Here is a 7,238-nt window from a genome sequence, read left to right as displayed (position 1 = left end):
TCATGTGGAACGAAGATGGTTGCAGTTCCTCCACTGACTGCTGAAGCTGAAGCTGCATAAGTTACCATTCCTGTAAAATACGCCTAAAACTCAGATCCAAGGCAAACCCAAAGTAAATGGAAATCTGTTCTTGAACCGTTTGAAGTTTTTACCCCAACTGTCAGAATCTGTAACTGTAACTGCTACTAGAATTCAGTAATCTCAGTTTAAACACTGAAATAGAAGGTTTTTATTTGTTTTGTAACCAGATTTCTGCAGATGAATCTGTGACTTATTAGCTGGAAAACACATTGAGACACAGCCTGAAGCCTTATCTAGTGCAAGTTCAAATTTGATAACAATACCACAAAAAATGAGTATTTTACACATGTTTCTGTAAGATTATGTCTAGACCTTTCCAAGAATGGCCATTTGGAGACGCCAAAAAGACACTTGGATAACCAGGTCACATTCCTGGATAAAAGGGCAGAACTCTTGAACCTTTCAACGTACAGTCATAATTCTGGCCTCTAATGAAAGTTGACAATTAGAGGAATCCTATCATGTATCTAGATTCACTATCAATATTGATGAAATAAATTTACTGAAACATTAAGCTAAACTTTGCATATAAAACAGTCAAAACACGGTGTAGTGGCACTCTGTTCACTCTAATTTGTACCACCTTTTGAGTCAGTCCACAAAAACACTATTTTGGACGCGAGCGATGAGACATGACAACTTCCTTGGCTTTTAAAATGTTTACTTGAAAAAGATTAAGGTAATTTACAAGTCCAAAGCACGGTCAAAAGACTGTGTAGCTTCCAGCATTTTCTGACTCAAACTGAAAGTGAAACTAAACTTCTCCTTACATGAAACCACAGCCACAAAATTAAAGTGACATCACAACCTAGAATACAAAACATAGAAAAGACTTTATCATGTATCTACACATTGCTAAATTATTAATTTTAGTCTAATTTAAACCTTATGAATTATAATGAAATTATCATTACCCATTTTTAACTGTTTTAACTAAATTATAAATCATTACTTAATCAGGCCCTTATTGGCCGTTACACACGGACCCACATTTCATTTGTTGCAGTGATTTCTCTTTACGCAGGAACTTCCTGGTTGTGGGTTTTATTCCCCCCTGAAGCGGCACATTGTTGTTTTCAGCATTTCATTGGCTACACAATGTGCCAGTCATCAGCACGATTGATTCCAGTTGGGTCATTTTTCTTCATGACAAAAGCCCGACATGCGCGTCATTTCCATATAGGTGCTCATTGGCTGTTGTAGGCTGTGGAGAGGACAGGGAAGCTCCTGTTGGTCGTATGAGCTGTCAATCAAAAGGACAAGGAAGCTCCTGTTGGTCGTATGAGCTGTCAATCAAAAGGACAGGGTACAGACTCCATTTTGAGACCAAGATATTTGGGATAAATACGTGCAAAGTGCAAAGTTACAGCCGTTACACGTTGAAAATTTGGGACATTGAGCGACTAATTTCCAATGAAGCAGCAGCTGTTTGTGGATATTTACTGGTATAATCATGTATTTGTGGATATTTACTGGTATAATAATGTATTTTGGACCAAATACTTTACTGGATTGGATCTACTGGACCTTTCTGACTGTACCCAGACCATTTTTGTGGGAATATTTTTGACCGGACGAGTTCTATGAGGCTTCATCGATGAGTTGCGTCATTTGCGCAAATGTTTGTTTGTTTGTTTGTTAGTTTGTTTGTGGTGTGACACAGGCGTTGATTGTATCTGCTGTTATGATTATATCCTGAAATGGTGGAATCACAAGAATCTTAGCTTTCCAAAGATACGTCGCATGAGTAACTCATGTAACATATGAGCTGAAAATGACCTGGTTTTGTAAATGATGAACCGACCTGGAACCAGTTTGGTGGAAACGGGGTACCAGGGTACCAGGGTACCAGGGTACCAGGGTTACCAGGGTTACCAGGGTACCAGGGTTACCAGGATACCAGGGGTACCAGGATACCAGGGGTACCAGGATACCAGGGGTACCAGGGGTACCAGGGTACCAGGATACCAGGGGTACCAGGATACCAGGGGTACCAGGGTACCGGGGGTACCAGGATACCAGGGGTACCAGGATACCAGGGGTACCAGGGGTACCAGGGTACCAGGATACCAGGGTACCAGGGTACCGGGGGTACCAGGATACCAGGGGTACCAGGATACCAGGGGTACCAGGGTACCGGGGGTACCAGGGGTACCAGGGTACCAGGATACCAGGGGTACCAGGATACCAGGGGTACCAGGGTACCGGGGGTACCAGGATACCAGGGGTACCAGGATACCAGGGGTACCAGGGGTACCAGGGTACCAGGATACCAGGGTACCAGGGTACCGGGGGTACCAGGATACCAGGGGTACCAGGATACCAGGGGTACCAGGGTACCGGGGGTACCAGGATACCAGGGGTACCAGGATACCAGGGGTACCAGGGTACCGGGGGTACCAGGATACCAGGGGTACCAGGATACCAGGGGTACCAGGGGTACCAGGGTACCAGGGTACCAGGGTACCGGGGGTACCAGGATACCAGGGGTACCAGGATACCAGGGGTACCAGGGTACCGGGGGTACCAGGATACCAGGGGTACCAGGATACCAGGGGTACCAGGGGTACCAGGGTACCAGGGTACCAGGGGTACCAGGGTACCAGGATACCAGGGTACCAGGGTACCAGGGTTACCAGGATACCAGGGGTACCAGGGTACCGGGGTACCAGGATACCAGGGGTACCAGGGTACCAGGGTTACCAGGATACCAGGGTTACCAGGATACCAGGGGTACCAGGGTACCAGGGGTACCAGGGTACCGGGGTACCAGGGTACCAGGGTTACCAGGATACCAGGGGTACCAGGGTACCAGGGGTACCAGGGTACCAGGGTACCAGGGGTACCAGGGCCACGGAGACGCGGGTTGGTCCTGTTAGAGGTTCCTGTCTGCCGGGTTGTTTTGGGATAAAATCAATTAAGGCTCGAAAGTGGTCGGCAACACAAAATGAATCACACACACACACTCGCTTTTGCTATAATGATATATGAATACATTTATTACCACAAGAAAAGCAAGTATTGCACATAGAAGACACACACACAATTTCTCTTTTGCTAGGATAAATGTGTCAAGTTATCCCCCACAAATGGTAGAGCAAGATCACTGACAATTACACAGGGCTAGGCCTGATAATACTCTTACCTCGACACAGAAGACTGGAGAGCTGAACAGTCCTGGACAGAGTGGCCAAAAAACTCGGCTGGGCGTCGTGCACAAAACCCGCAGCTGACTCTGCCCGAACTTCCGGCTGTCGCCGTCTTTATAACTTTACTAAGTCTCGGCCTCCCGCCACGTAGCTGCTTCCCACGGGAACCCAGTCCCGTGTGAACGAGCCACATAGGGGGCGCCTCTCTCACAGTTACATCTGTTAATAAACAGCAGGTGCAGAGCTGATATGAGCGTCCTTCCACCGGGTTGAGACTGTGTTTTGGGAATTCAGGGCATTTCCAGGACACAAAATATATATTTCTCCCTTCATTCCAGCTCTGGCCTGAAAATGTCATAATTCAAAAACAAGCATAATACATGAGCATAATGTGTAAGAAACATGATGTTTCTTACACTTTGACACAAGAGGACAAAAAAACAACAAACAAATAAATATCAACTGTAAGACAATGCTAAAAAAGTTTGTTTCACTTCTGATAAAGCTTGTACGCTCTCGGGAGGAATGACATCTTGACATTTTGTGTGATTCACAGGTTGTGTGAGTGTCCCCCCATTGCTGGTGTGTAGCGACTTGTATTTGCTCTGGATCTTTGGGCTGGTCCTTCTGGATCTTTGGGCTGGTCCTTCTCTCAGTAGCCGATGGAATTCCCTTAAGGCCATGACCAGAAATGACAGAAACAGAGGTCCACTGTTAGTTGAAGTACAATGACAGGTCCAGTGATAGTGCAGTACACAGTAGTGTGTGTGTGTGTGTGTGTGTGTGTGTGTGTGTGTGTGTGTGTGTGTGTGTGTGTGTGTGTGTGTGTGTGTGTGTGTGTGTGTGTGTGTTTTAAAAACCAAATATAAACCGACCAGAGCCCGGGGGTTTCCTAGCGGCTGCAGCGGTGCATGTAGGTCACCTGACTAGATCCATGTAGGTCACCTGGTTACATTCACACGTTCACACGTTCACACGTTCACCACCTCCAGCCTCCCTGAGCCTCCACACAGACATGTAGCTCCATTTTTAGTTCTTGGGAATCAGAATTCTGGTGTTTATCAGCGCTGGGGGTTCATTCAAATGTCAAGAATCGATTTGATTCCTAAGATTCAGAATCAATTATCAAGATTTGATCTGATTCCAATATTGATTTGGGTTAGTGTTGTTAAAACTGTTTTTTCAGCTGTTGCATGAATTATGACTGTAGTTCTGCAACATATTAATACTAGTATTATATTGAGATTCAACAGCAAGTATTGCAGCTAATGATGCTGTAAGGACCAATCAGCTCCAGAATGGAAGGACCAATCAGCTCCAGAATGCTTTGCATGACATCGTGTAGAATTACCAAACACATCCAGGGAGGAAACAGAGACCCTGGAAATCGCTTTTATTTTTTCCCACATTCCGTTTTAATTTTTTCCATTTTCCGTCTATTTCCCAGGATTTTTCTCAGGTTTCCTCTACAAGACGGCTGTTTGTTTCCCCGTCCCATTTTTGTTTTACGTATCCAGTATTTGCTGTTTTAATGTCTTTAAGTCCTCTATAAAGTCTGGAGATGATGTTAAACCTGATTCTGACCTGTAGACACTGGTGAACACTTTAATAGACGCCTGGACCATTTCCATGAACGTCTACAGAGCTGAGACCAATCCCTGTGTTGAGGTTTCTGCTCAAACCCGGCCCCAACGTTGTAGTTGGAAACCTGCCTGGTTCTGCTGGAGGCAGGAAATGCCTTTCTGCTCCCTGAACGTCCCTCTGGAGTTCATGTCTTAGTAAAGTCTGCATTTATCACTCTGAACACAGAAACACAGAAACGCTGCAGCCAGAAACTCCTGCATGTTAAACTCTTTGTCTCAGTCGGATTATTGTGCCTCCTCGGCTGCACTGGTTGCATTTTAATAGACACAAAACAAGTCATTGTTTGTGTGTTGGAGAGCGATGATGTCAGAGAGGCCGGGGGGAAAACCCGTCTCTACGTCTGACTGTAGCAGCAAAACAACGGGATTAGAACCTACAACTCCTGGTTCTACTTCTGTATAACCTTTATTTAACTCGGTAAAAACATTCTCATCGTTGGAACAGCCTGAACTTGGAGCTAAAACAAAATCAAAACATATCACCATTTAACAAAAAGATACAAAGAAACATTCTGTTCAAAACACAGATAAACATGTAGATATGTACATGTATTAATTAGTGCCACGGCTGCGCCAAGAGGCACTCCTCCTCCATAGCCATGGAGGAGGAGTGCCCACTCTTATTATTGCTCAGGCTTATTGTTTTTTATTTATTTATTCTTCCGTATAAACTTCAGCGCGTAACTAGTCCCGCAGCATTGAGAAAACGCGAAAAGTAAAAACGTACAAAACATGCACCTTAAGCGGTAATTGTGTGCTATGACTTTTATTAGCGATTGGCGTGCACGTCTTTGCGAAACGTGCGAAAAGGTGCGCTTTTGGCGCCATCCGGAACGCATTGGGAGAACTTTGGGGCCTCACCGCTCGCACACCGTTACTCGAAAAATTCTGAACCAATTTAGAAAGTTGTAGGCTCTGAATTTAACTACAGTCCTGACAATTTTTAGAGTGATCGCACAAATAGTTTTCACACGAAATGCAAAAACATTTCCAAAAAATCACCTTTTTTCTGAGTCACCTAACTTTCTCATACCTGCATGTAGAAATGTCATTCAAACTTCAAAACGGAGGAAAACTTCTCTCTAAAACACCAAACAGTTTTTTCCTAAGATGTAAACTTTTTAAAATATGAGCACGCAAGCGAGGACTGGAAATCACTTTTTCGTCAAATCTAGAGTGCGGGTGTCGGTTGCTAGAGTGGGAGAAACAGTAAAAAATAACCTGAATCTTTATTTGTAACTCGAGCTCACGGCCAAACCGTAAAAAGAAGACCAATAATTTTTGGTCAGAATGTAGACATATGTGTTGGGATTCAACCAATGATAATTTAATACTATAATTATAATTACTTCTATTATTACATACATAGTATTAATATAGTATAGTAGTATTATAGTAAAGTAATGATAATGTAATATTGTACATTATAATTACTTCTATTATTACATACATACATAGTAACAACTAAATACTGGCGTTTGTATTAGTTTTCTTTTGTTTGATTAGTTTGATTTTGACTATATTTATATCTACATGAAATTGAGTATTATATCACTAAATAACAGTTATTAAAGTAGGGATGGGTGTTTTACAAGTACATATACTGTACACATATAAACATATATACACATTTATACACATATATACATATGTATATTTATATGGACTGATGGATGGATGAACCTGATCCTTCAGTGTTTCTAGGTAGTAAATGTGTCTCAGCTGCTGCTCCAGTGTGTGTGTGTGTGTGTGTGTGTGTGTGTGTGTGTGTGTGTGTGTGTGTGTGTGTGTCAGCACTCTCCAATCTAATTGGTTCAGGGAAGTGTGAACTCTGATCTGCACATTCGTCTGTTCCACAAAACAACAAGTTTGGCTGCAGGTGTTTTTAGAGGTGGGGGAGGTGTGTGTGTGTGTGTGTGTGTGTGTGTGTGTGTGTGTGTGTGTGTGTGTGTGTGTGTGTGTGTGTGTTTCCTTTTCACCAAATCCTGGTGCTTCATATGTAAGAGTTAAAATGAGAAATGAAATAATTCATGTTCAGACGAATAAGGTTTATTCAGGATTCTGAACTAATGTTGGTTTATAGTCTGTGGTGGAACGTTTACGTTGGTTTATAGTCTGGTGGAACGTTTACGTTGGTTTATAGTCTGGTGGAACGTTTACGTTGGTTTATAGTCTGTGGTGGAACGTTTACGTTGGTTTATAGTCTGGTGGAACGTTTACGTTGGTTTATAGTCTATGGTGGAACGTTTACGTTGGTTTATAGTCTGTGGTGGAACGTTTACGTTGGTTTATAGTCTGTGGTGGAACGTTTACGTTGGTTTATAGTCTGTGGTGGAAAGTTTACGTTGGTTTATAGTCTGTGGTG

Source organism: Cololabis saira, chromosome 8, assembly GCF_033807715.1.
Source record: "Cololabis saira isolate AMF1-May2022 chromosome 8, fColSai1.1, whole genome shotgun sequence".
NCBI lineage: Eukaryota > Metazoa > Chordata > Actinopteri > Beloniformes > Belonidae > Cololabis > Cololabis saira.
The sequence above is the reverse complement of the archived record's forward strand: the minus strand, read 5'-3'. Positions refer to the sequence as shown.